Source organism: Nyctereutes procyonoides, unplaced genomic scaffold (assembly GCF_905146905.1).
Source record: "Nyctereutes procyonoides isolate TBG_1078 unplaced genomic scaffold, NYPRO_anot_genome, whole genome shotgun sequence".
NCBI classification, from domain to species: Eukaryota; Metazoa; Chordata; class Mammalia; order Carnivora; family Canidae; genus Nyctereutes; species Nyctereutes procyonoides.
Window position 1 is genome coordinate 61,041,511 of NW_026575043.1, and position 12,345 is coordinate 61,053,855.

The 12,345-nt window shown below is 45.3% G+C and overlaps 1 protein-coding gene across 1 annotated transcript in view; it reads left to right on the top strand.

Moving 5' to 3' along the window:
* TMEM132C (transmembrane protein 132C) overlaps nucleotides 1–12,345 on the top strand; it is a 306,364-nt gene that overhangs the window by 119,946 nt on the left and 174,073 nt on the right. The gene's annotated exons all lie outside the window — the stretch shown is intronic.

The window sequence follows — 12,345 nt, forward strand, 5'->3', positions numbered from 1 at the left end:
CTGACTCGGCAGATATGGAGTGGGTCCAGAGAATTTCCATTTCGAATAAGTTCCCAGGTATTATTGCTTAAATTTGTGTGCAAAATCTACATGTTGAAGTCCTAACCATCAGGGACTTCACAAAATGACCTTATCTGGTGATAGGGTCATTGGAGAGGTCCTTGGGTAAGGGTGGTCGTACCGGGTGCAGGGAGCCCCTCATCCAGTAAGTCTCATGGGAAAATCAAGGCAGATATCAGCAAACCACCAGAAGCTTTCAGAAGAAACCAATACTGCCAACAGCTTGAAATTCTTAATGTCTATACCTAGAGAGACAGGCAAGCAAAAGTACGCATGGGAGAATTGCAGATTTTGTCAATTTAGGTGAAAGTTTCAGAGACATTTATGATGCGATTCTTTCAGTTTTCTCATGATGAATTAAGTGAGTTTTCAGATTCTGTTATCCTCTGTCTGTTGATGACATCACCTGAGGGATTTGTGTGGCTGGAGCAGGGGCAACATTAGGCTCTGGCTTTCAGGTTGGGCCACATTCAGGTACTTGTAGAAAGAAACAAACTCCACTCTTCTTTGACCCAAGATAGCGGCAGGACATACCTTTCCTGCTCACTGGGAACATGGGCTTGGCAACCCTGTGTCCTTCCACCACCTGCGCAGACAGGATTTGATGAGGGTTCTTTGGTTGGCTTCCCAACTGCTCCTGAGTACAAATCCCACAATTAACTGTGAGGCAAGACGTCCGTGAAGTGGCCTTAAGTTGATATTCAGAGAATTCAGTAAGAAATTGTATTTTTCAAACTAACAGAGATGGAGAAGGTTAAAAACCAAATATTTTAAAATTGTCAGGCGAAAAGGCCGTTCTATCAGGCTCTCCCTCTCTTGCAGTTACTGGAAGCCACGAAGAATCTTAGTCCAAAAAGAACAAAAAGTTACCTGTATCTGGAAAAAGCCTCCGACAAATCCCTGAAATTTCAGTCACCTGACATTGATGGTTCTTCCTTGCCTCTTGAATTGTCTCCAGAAGCTCAGGCGGGAGGCCTGTTGCTATGGAAATCGGTGATTTTTTTTTTTTTTTTTTTTGCATGAAATGTTATGTAAACTCCTGCAACTTTTTTTCCCCTGGCCTCCAGATTGCTATCATTTTGGCCATCTAATTTAAACCTTTCGAAGGATGTGCATTCTACTTGAACTGAACAAAGAAACAGGTAGAAAGAAAGGGCACAGATGATAAGATCGCTGCCCCTCATTGCTTGTCCTAGTCTGAGCTCAGCCATGTCATTGTGCTTTCAGAGCCCTCAGTAGACTTGGGGCAGAGAGAGCCATGCCCCACTGTGATGTCACCAGAGGCCAGGACATTGAAGGTGGTGTGCCTTGTCCTAGGGGGCTCCGTATCCTCCAGAGAGCCCAGGAGCGGTGTGGAGCAGGTGTCCCCAGCAGAGCTGGCCAGTCCGATGGCATATACAGGCTGTCTTCTCAGGCTCTTCAGCCCATCCCTGCTCTCACCAGGAGCATCTTGCAGCTGCTGCTGAGAAGCCGTCCCCGGGCTGGAGTGCGGAGGAGTCACCCCAAGTGCCTGGCATTTGCAAAAATCTCCAGAGAGCGTCTCTGTCAGGGTTCTGGCACGGACTGAAAATCTGTGTGGAATAAGAATGAAGTTTCCCTAATGGAGTAAAGAGTGATTAAGAAGCACCCCCTGGGGATTTTGCTCTGGTTTCGAGAATGTCCTATCTTCAGACACGCAGCCAAGCCCGTTTGTAGAACATGAAAGGAGACACCACAAAACACTAAAGAGTCACAATAATTGAGTCCTAATGAATGTGAGATGATTAATCTCCGTCATCTTCAGAGCTGCTGACAACTATATAGTGCTGTGTTTTCTGCACAGGCGGGCCTCCAAGACTCCTCGGGTCCAGTCCCAGACTGCCACAAAAAAGAGACTATTGCCATAAATCAAGTCAAATGAATTTTTTGGTTTCCTGGTGCACATGAAGATTATGTTTGCACTACACCATAGTCCATTAAGTGTGCAATAGCATCATGTCTATAATGTACATACCTTAATTAAAAATACCTTATTGCTAGGAAATGCCATCATCTGAGCTTCCAACAACTCCTAGTCGCTGATCACAGATAACAAATACAATAGTATTGGAACCGTTTGAAATATTTGCAAGGATTACTGTAATGTGATACAGAGACACGAAGTGAGCGCACGCTGTTGGCGACATGGCACCAACAGACTTGCTCAAGGCAGGGTTGCCTCTAACCTTCAATTTGTGAAAAACACATCTGCAAAGCGTGATAAAGTGAGTTATGCATGTATATCCTCTTTTTCCTAATGCTATCAAAAATAAGCACCAGGAGAGGACTGTGTGGTCCAGTGTATATCTGCAGCCAAGAGTGTTTGCCTTCTCAGATATGTTGAGGGAATTCTGCTTTCAGCAGGTGGCAGTCCTGATTCTGCCCACTGTCTGCACAAAATCATCACCAGCTCCGGAGCAATCAGACTCCCAGATGTCCATGCGAGGGTCGACCCTTCCTCGGGTCTTCTGAGGAAGTCATTTGCCAGTTCAAGTCTCAGAACTGAGAAGCTCTGGATCCCGGGCCATGAGAGGTGAAGACAGACTCACCAGCCTTGTGGGACAGTGAGCGGCAGACATAGTGAGTCCCGATGGGGACTCAAGACACTCGAGTGGGAACAAGCATTAAGCATCTGTCCTCGGGTGAAAGCCCGGCCACCTGATCCTAGAGACCACACACTTAGGAGCACCAGCCTCCCCAGATCGCAGGATGCCATTCTTACCATTTTCCCAAAAGCATCTGAATCTCTGCATCTCATTCGTTCATTCATTCATGCTTCATTCCTTCAGTGGACTAGTGAGCCAGTGTCTGATGACTGGATTCCACCGTCAACCAAGAAAGAGCACAGGCAGCACTTGCTGTCCCTGGGCTCTGGGGACCTCTCTGTTCTGCAGCTCTGTCCTCCGCTGCCTTGCACACTGCCCCTCTACTTGGGGGCCTGTACTTTGGGGGGGGGTACTGCAGTAATTCAGGTACTCCAAACCATTTTTAGCCCTTCCCTAAAAAATGACGTCACAAGAAATGTTCCTCTTCAAATTAAAAGGGCAATACCTTCACAATTCACGTCTGGGGACTGATGGCACTACTGTTTTCTGAAAGTGGTTCCGTAGGTGCATATATACATGAATGAAGAATATATGGATGCCAAAGTCGCAGGTCTAAGAGACCATAAAGCTCTTTCTACCTCTAGTTCTGAAAAATCACTCAAGACACACAGGGCGGGTGGGGGACGGGGAGGGACACCTGGGTGGCCCAGGCTCAGGGAGTGATCCTGGGGTCCTGGATCAAGTCCCACATCGGGCTCCCTGCAGGGAGTCTGCTTCTCTCTCTACATATGTCTTAGCCTCTCTGTCTGTGTCTCTCATGAATAAATAAATAAATAAAATCTTTAAAAAAAAGAGACACAGGGGATCAGAGGTAATCCTACAAAGAAATCTGATGCCAGCAGATTCTTGTTAAAGGAGTGACGGTGTTTGACACCAGGCTGAGTGTGTAAGGGATGCATGTAGAGGGATGCCAGCAAGTATCTGGTAACCCTTCTCTGTGGGAAGGGGAAAAGACAGCCCTTATTTATAGTGTGGGCCGGTTTCTGTGGTGTAAATACCCCCACTATCCACATTACTGTCTGGCTCGTAAAATTCCCGAAGAATTAGTACGTGGGCTCACAAGCTAGGATGAGACAGTCTCAGCACGCCCTGGGATGCATGTCGTTATTTCTCTTACTTTCTCAAAAGCATACTAATATAATCCCTTAAACAAGCCTCCTGCCTGTGCCCGATTTCTGGAAGAAGTGGCCTGCTGAGGGTTACAGTTGCAAAATGAAGACTTCTTTGCTTTATTATTTTTTTAAGTTGTTTCTGATAAAAAACGACTGTCCTTTTTAAAAATCGAGTGAAGAGGGGCACCTGGGTGGCTCAGTGGTTGAGCATCTGCCACTGGCTCAGGTCATGATCCCAGAGTCCTGGGATCGAGTCCCACATCAGGATCCCCACAGGAAGCCTGCTTCTCCCTCTGCCTATGTCTCTGCCTCTCTCTGTGTCTCTCATGAATAAATAAATTTTTAAAAATTAAAAATCAAGTGAAGAATACAAAACTGTTAGGAAACTTATGGTGTGCCTGATGCTAGTCCAATGTGCCACATGGATTGTCCTATATCAGGAAATCTTCATAAAGACCCCCTAAAGTATTATTATTATTATTGTCATTAAATTATCGCAATCTTGTTATGGAGGAGGAAATTGAGACACTGAACTGTTTCAAAGCCACGGAGCTAATGACTGATGAAGCTGGGGTGTGAACCCGGATGATACAGACACTGAGCTAAGAGGGTAGTGACGGGAGGTTTGTCCCTGAGAAATCACCCTGGAAATTAGAGGCTGACAACACAATGATTTCCTTGGCTGGTGATTTTTTTTTTAATTTTATTTATTTATTCATAAGAGACACAGACAGAAAGGCAGAGACATAGGCAGAGGGAGAACCAGGCTCCCTGTGGGGAGCCTGATGTGGGACTCGATCCCAAGACCCTGGGATCATGACCTGAGCCAACGGCAGACGCACAACTACTGAGCCACCCAGGTGTTCCCCTTGGCTCTTGATTTTATGGGTCCATGATCCATGCAGCTCTCAGCTGGGCAGTGGTGACCTGGGCTGTACTCACTCCTGTCTAAGATCTACTCGCCTGTCGGCCCAGCTGGCATCTCTGCTTCTGTGGGTGGCTGTCCGCGCACAGGGACGCTGGGGCCTCGAGGCCCATGTGTCTCATCAGCTGGCAGGCTGGCCTGGGCTTGTTCACAGGGCGGTCCCAGGGCTCAGGGAAGCACCCCAGCTTGGGATTTGTGCATCACTCATCAGAGGATGGGGACATAGACTTTCCCTCTTCATGAGAGGAGCTGCAAAGTCGCTTTGCTAGGGGACTCCTGGCAGGGGAGGCAAGTATTGTGGTCATTTTTGTGATCTACCACAAGGGATAACCTAATCAGGAAATTACACTTTTTGTTTCTCCTTTATTAACTGATTCATCAAAACATTACTGAGTACGTAGCTTAGGATCTGGGGACTTGAGGACGTGTTTTGTTGGGGGTGCATAGAATTTTAAAAATAAATTGTATTTAAGAGTCTGGTTTTCCATTGTCCCTTAAAAAAAAATCAGAAGATCTGCAAATTGAGCCCATTTTTCTGCTCCTGAGATTTTGGAGCTAACTTGGGGCTGATCTGAGTTGGGGTGGAGGGGAGGTTTGCTCTCTGCTCCATCACCTCCAGGATCTCCTTACTTACCTAAATTGCTCTCCTGATCCCTGGAGGCATTTTGCTCACAGTCCTGAGTCGAGCATTGCAGCGGTTGCTCGGCTTCATGAAGTTAATTGCGTTAACCTACTCCACTGCAAGAAACAGGCAGAGCAGATAGCTCCTTATTAGTCTGGGCCTTGGGTCTGTTTCCAGTTTATTAGGATGACTTCTCCATTTGGACTGAAGCCAAGACAAAACCTCATTCTTGTTTGATGTTATCACGATTCCATTACGGAGGAAGTCATAATAGCTTTCCAATATGTAACGTGTAAAGACGCAGTCTTATCAGGGCTTGGCGACGTATGTATTACAGTGTGCCCATCAGAGTACAAGATAATAATGCCGTAAATGATCCCAGTATCTCAAAAATAGCGGTGTGTTTTTGACAGGTGTCTTCTTAACTATGTGAGAGTCAAGTGAATAAGGCTGTTGCTTCCTGGGGAAGGTTCCACGTGGTGGACACTTTGCCAGGAGGTGAAGGTATATTTGACACATGGAAGCAGGAGGAGGCAACTTCTGAAAGAAGGAATTATGTTTACTACCCAGAGGATTCCAGAAAATTCCAACAAGATAACCACAGGGAAATAAGTTTATTTTTTTTTAATTTTTTTTATTTATTTATGATAATCACAGAGAGAGAGAGAGAGAGAGAGGCAGAGACACAGGCAGAGGGAGAAGCAGGCTCCATGCACCGGGAGCCCGACGTGGGACTCGATCCCGGGTCTCCAGGATCGCGCCCTGGGCCAAAGGCAGGCGCCAAACCACTGCACCACCCAGGGATCCCCGGGAAATAAGTTTAATACAGAAGGTTTCAGAATCTTCGTATGAAGATTTGGGGATGGATCCTTGTCTCAGTGTAGAGTATGTGGGGCACTGAATTTTATAAATGAATCATAAAAAGTAGCTCTTGGGCATGGAGGGAGTGCACGGTGCTTCCTGGAGCAGAGCTAGCCGGCAGAACTTTGCGTGGTGATGGAGAAGGCCTACATATGTTTGCTCTAGACAGTAGAGCAGACTCTACCCCTGGATGTTTTTTGATCACTTGAAATGTGGCTGTGAGATGGGGGCACTACATTTTGAATTAGATCTCATTTTAATTCATTTTCACTTAAATAGCCACATGTGGCTGGCATATTGGCTACCATATGTGGCTACCATGAGTGCAGAGCATTCAGGGGCCTGGCCTTCAACCCTGACTTCTGGATCTAGAATAAATGGTGGAATGTGCCCAATTCCTTTTATACTTGGGGGTCCCACTGAAGGAAGATCTTTTGAAGTTAGGCTGTTTTCTCATTGCTCTGTCCTCGAGTCCCACGGCAGGTGGGGTCAGCTGTTATTGACCGTCACATGAATATGAAGGCCAATGAGATGCCCAGTGTTGGGTAGAAAATTCGTTTCAGAAGTAGGGTGAATGGGCCAATGGCCATATACCAAACTTTAGTTACTAAATGGTCATGCTTCTTTCCTTTAGTAATTACCATTTGCTTTAATATGTATGTGAAAAGTATAATTAGGTTATAAAACTAGTGGTGTCATAGATAAGAGTTGAGGCTGAATTATTTACAAATCATTTGGATTGAATTCATCTACAGAAAAAAATGGTGCATACACAATGCCATAATTGGTCCTCAGATAAGGCAAACATGGCAAAGTCAGAGAGGAATTAGCTGAAATCTTCAGAACTGCTGATGTGGATGCTGGCACTTTTCGTGCTCTGATTATTCTAAGTTTTTTCTGTTTCTTCTTCTTTTTTTTTTTAACAGATGCACATGTCTTAAAACATAAAATCTTGTCCTTCAAACCTTTGTGCAGCTGAGTGAACTACTTTTTTTTTTTTCTTGTTTCATTTGGCTTCTCTTGTTTTTATTTGGAAGTAAGCCGAAAGCATGAATATTCATGATGCTGTTAAACAAGATTTTTATTGAAAACAAAAATGGATCTGAAGTTTTCCATTTGTGGTTTCTCTAGTTGGGGAGTGAAAGCCCCATTGAAACATCAGTATCAGAGATGTGGGGTCAATTCGCATTTACTTTTGCTAAGGACGTAGATTTTTTGGCTTACTGAGGTGATACCTCTTTTGCAACAAAATGCAAAAAAAAAAAATAGTTATGTTTATATACTTCCATTGTCTATCCTCGAGAATCAGAGGAAGACAGGAAAGATGGTTAATGAAAAAGGGGCAGTGCTGTGTTGTTCGGGTGTGCTAAGTACAAGAAGAAATGAAATAGGCATGGAAGGCTAAAAATGTGCCTTTGGTTTCTCTCTGGCCCCCTTGGCCTTCTGATTCCTAGAAAATTGATTCTCTTCATCCTTTCCCATTTGTGTGTGTCTCCGCCCGCCACCCTCTGCAGGAGAGGGGGGGCTGCATATTTTGTGAGGTTGATTAATCAACGCATTATTCTTTCTCGCACATTCCAAGGTTCAGGGCTGCCCATTTTTCATCAGACCCATTGTTACTTGGCAGAAAATAAATACACCATCAAAAATGTATTGCGTTTGCAACTAAAATATGAAGGGAAGTGAGCATTTCACTTTGGGTTTGTGCAAACAGTATTGATTTATGGGGGAAAAAAAAAGATTCCCAGGAGAGTCTTTATAATCAAACAAGTTTACTCTTGATTGGGGGGTGGGGTGGGAGTTATATAGGCTTTCAGGCATAAATCATTAATTTATTCATTTATTCTTTTAGCTAGTCTGTATGTAATTAGCACCTACTAAGGGCAGTTTCTACATCCTGATAGATGTAGGAAAGGGAGTGAAACGGACAAAGAGTGTCCTCATGGGGTTTCCACTGTACGGCAGGCAGTGATCAGATACTAAAATATAGTAGCTTAAAAGTATGGTGATCGTGCAAAGGAAAAAAAGATTAAAACAAAAATTAAACTGATTTTACTGTATTCTCGACAAATCTTAAATCCGCAAATGATTTGAGGAGGAGAGAGAAGACACAACGCAGAAGAGCCATCTGTTTCCACAGGTGGACCTAAGGTTTTCAGGTGTGGTTCGTGCGTTGCTCCTGGTCTGTGGGTCAGCGTCTAGCAGTTTTAGCATTAAGGCACCCTTCCACTCTTCTCAAGGGATGTGAGTTTTCCATCCACAATAGTAATATATAGTTTCATTTCCTAGTACACTTATTAGTAAATAAAGCAAGTTGTTGTATAGAAAAATACTAAGTACGTTACAGAAGTTACAGCATATGGAGATGAGAACATTTGTTTTTAGAGAGTTCTTTTTTAAAGATTTTATTTATTTATTTATTTATCTATTTATTTATTTATTAGAGAGAGAGAGAGAGAAAGCAGGGGGAGCAGCAAGAGCAGAGGGAGAAGCAGACCCCCCCACTGAGCAGGGAGCCCAACATGGGGTTCTATCTCAGTGCCCCAGAATCATGACCTGAGCTGAAGGCAGATGCTTCACCGACAGAGCCCCCAGGTGCCCCAGGTGTAAGAACATCTGTGACCACTGTACACACGTGGCTGTTCCAGTGAGCTGAGGGTGAGCTGTGTGTGCAGAAATAATAATAACCCAAGGGAGAAATGCAAGACAGGACCTTGTTGATTCATTGTCGCAATGTGACCAAGAGTTCCTCCCAGGGTGGTGACCTGCTGAGGGTTCTATTGCTGCTTGGTATGTGCCCCTCAAACTCAGGATGATTTGCTCATGGCTTCCTGGGTTGGTCACCCAGGACTCAGCCCGTGTGCGGGGCTCTGCTCGTGCAGGATAGGCTGGGCTTCCCCAGGCAGCTGCAGGCTCTCCCCGCCTCGCCCTCCGTCTGGTCTCCCAGCTAGGGCTTCTCTCTCCTTGACCTCTTCTGGCCTCTGGCATCTCGCCCTCCCTGCAGTCTCTCCAGCATCATTGCTGGGACTCTTCCTGGGGCAGCTCAGGACTTTGAGAGAACAAATGTAGAAATTGCCAAGTTCAAAGCACATCCCTGGCCAGCCCAGAATCATCGAGGAGGGGAGCTCTGAGTCAGTGGGAAGAGGTGCAAAGGACATGGGTAGCGGGAATGCTGGTGGGAGCCATGCTTGGTCAAAGTCTACAGCAATCCACCCTTTGGAATCAGAAGCACGCTGGAATCATGCAAGCAGGAAGCGTTCAGAAGACTGTGGCTGGTGGTGGCTGGCATGGGGGCAGAGGGCAGCGTTCAGGGCTTAGAGATCTTCAAATAAGAGGAAGGAAGGAAGGAAGGAAGGAAGGAAGGAAGGAAGGAAGGAAGGAAGGAAGGAAGGAAGGAAGGGCAGGAGTACAGGTTCTTAAGTTGTCAAAACCAAGAGAGATGGGCTGATCAGCATGGCGAGATCAAGCACCTTTTTACTTGAGTCTGAGAAGAATGCTGGTTTGAGGAGAGACTCTTATGGAAAAGAGGGGAAAATGTGTGGAGGCCATGAGTCAGGAGGTGGAGAAGGAGAAACAAAATGCTCAATAAAAAACATCTAGCTATGGGGTCCTTTTTATTTGAAAGGAAGATCTATTTGTCTTTGACTCTGTGCATTTTTTCCCACCTAGATCAACAAGGAAGTAGGCAAGATAACCAGATTTTACTTGTGAACTCCTTGGGAAGGTGTATGAGAAACTCTTAAGTCCATTTGCCCATAGAATGATAATAGAAATAACTATCATTTATCAAGCCTTTATTATATGCCAGGCACTATGTTAATACTTTGCACAAATTAACTCACAGGAGGTTAATGCATTGAATTCTTCAAAGTTGTAGAAATTACTGCCGGTGCCTACCCAGCATCCATTTGCTCCATCCTAACAGATTCTCAGTTCAGTGCAAGTTCATTCATTGACCCTCCTTAGCTATCCATATACCTCAGGGAATGTTGATTTCTCCTCCAGCACCGGAGGTTGTTGTGATTCTTGATCTGGTTGCTATTGTTCACAAATTACTCCGAAAACTACGAGCTTAAAATGACTCTTGTTTTGCTCATGATTTTGTTGGGACAAGGCTTTCCAGAACATCTCTTCCTTGGGGTGTCTCCTGAGGTTGTAGAGATGTTGGTTGAGGCCGAAATGATGTGGGACCTCTACTGGGTCAGACGGTGTTGTCCACTGGGAGTGTAGCCTGGCTGTTGATGGTAGCCCAGTCTGTGATCTCTCAATATGGTGGCCTCGGGGTGGTCAGATTTCTGACTTGGTGACTGGCTGTCCTCCAAGAAAGCATTCCGAGAGATCTTTTCCAGACCCAGCCTTGGAACTCACATGCAACCCTTCTGACATTCTCTGTTGGTTGAAGTTATGGGGAGGGCACATAGACTCACCCTCTTGATAAAAGAAGTAAGTGTCAAGGAATTTGGGGCCATATCTTAAAACTCTCACAGTGCGTCCATGGAACATCCATCCCTTTCACCCTTAATTGATTCAAGAAAAGACATGGGTCCCAGTTGGTGTCATTTGAAAGTTTCCTTTCTTACTCTGAGTGTCACTGTGTCTGATGTGACACCTGGAATTCAGTGGCCAGTTGTACACCAGCTTGAGGATAAAGCCAACGAGGGAGGTTGCAGGTAGGAGAGAAGGAAGGAGGCAGTCCTTGATAATTGACTAAGCCTCTGGAGTAGCCAACTCTGAAACCCATGAGATACCTGTGTTTTGAGGTTGTATATTCCTTGATCGGTCGAACCAATTTGAGTGAGGCACACCACATACACCTTGGCAAACCTACACTGATATTTAACTCTTCTGGCATCAATGACAATGGGAGAAAATGGTCAACTGCATCCTAACAGGTGCCTCCTGGACCTCAGCTGTGGTCTTTGCCCAGCCTCGGTGACTCGACTTCTGGATTTTGGACTGTCACACCACCTCCATCAAATTTGGTGACTTTGTGGGGTGCCTGGGTAACACAGTTGGTTAAGCATCCAATTCTTGATTTCGGTCAAGGTCTTGAGATCAAGCCCCATGTCAGGCTCTGTGATCAGCATGGAACCTGCTTGGCATTCTCTTTTTCTCCCTCTGCCCCTCCTGTTTGTAATCTCTCTCTCTCTCTCTCTCTCTCTCTCTCTCTCTCTCTCTCCCTCTCTCTCTCTCTCTCCCTCTCTCTCCCTCTCATAAATAAATCTTTTTTAAAAATGTGGTGACTTTGTGTAAGAGTAAGTTTGCTGTTTGAAAGTACTGGATCCATGTTATTACTTTCATTCTGAGTGCCTTCTAGTTCTTTGTTTCCTCCCTCTTTCCCTACTTCCACCTCCGTCTCTGTTCATCTTGCCATCCCCCATCCCCCATTCTCTGCTTGGCTTTGATGAAATGCCTGAGGGTCCTTTGAGAACTTCTAGAGTTCTTTTAGGAAGCCTGGAGCTCTTAGGATGGAAAACATTACAGATCTGTGCAGTAATAGGTTTTTGAGCATTTCCTCCCAGGGTTAAACGATATTTCAGGGAACTATACATTTATTGCTGGGTGGAAAATCAAAATTGGGTCAAGGTGATTAAGAGGAAACTGTTTTCTATTTTAAACGTGGAACTAAATGAATATAAAATGAAACACACCGAATCCTTTCACCTTTTGACATTTGTAGAATTCATTTAAAAAGTGGATGATTCATCTGGTCTGAATTAAATATGAACCAACGAACCAAATAAATAAAAATGCTAAAGTTTTCTGTGTTTATCAGCAGGGTGGCAGGTGTGGCTGTGTCCAAGAGACCCAACCTGGGGGCTCTTCACTGGGTCTTGGTACTCAATGTGTTACCCATACTTGTTACCCATACTTGACCCATACTTGAAAGACAGGTGCTTAACAGTGGTATCTGTATCAGTGTATTGCTTTTATCATCCAGGAGCTCCTGGAGCTGGGCATTCCCTCGCTGGGTGACGCACTTCATCTGGCAAGGCAGGCAGCTAGGATTGTTAGCACTGCCCGCTCACGAAGGGTCAGGGGCACATGGGAGTCACCCGAGGAGGAAGACAGAGGCCTCCCCACCATGGCACAGGTGCCCCCTGCCCCCCAACAGCCTCAGGAAGCTGCGGGTGTTGAAGA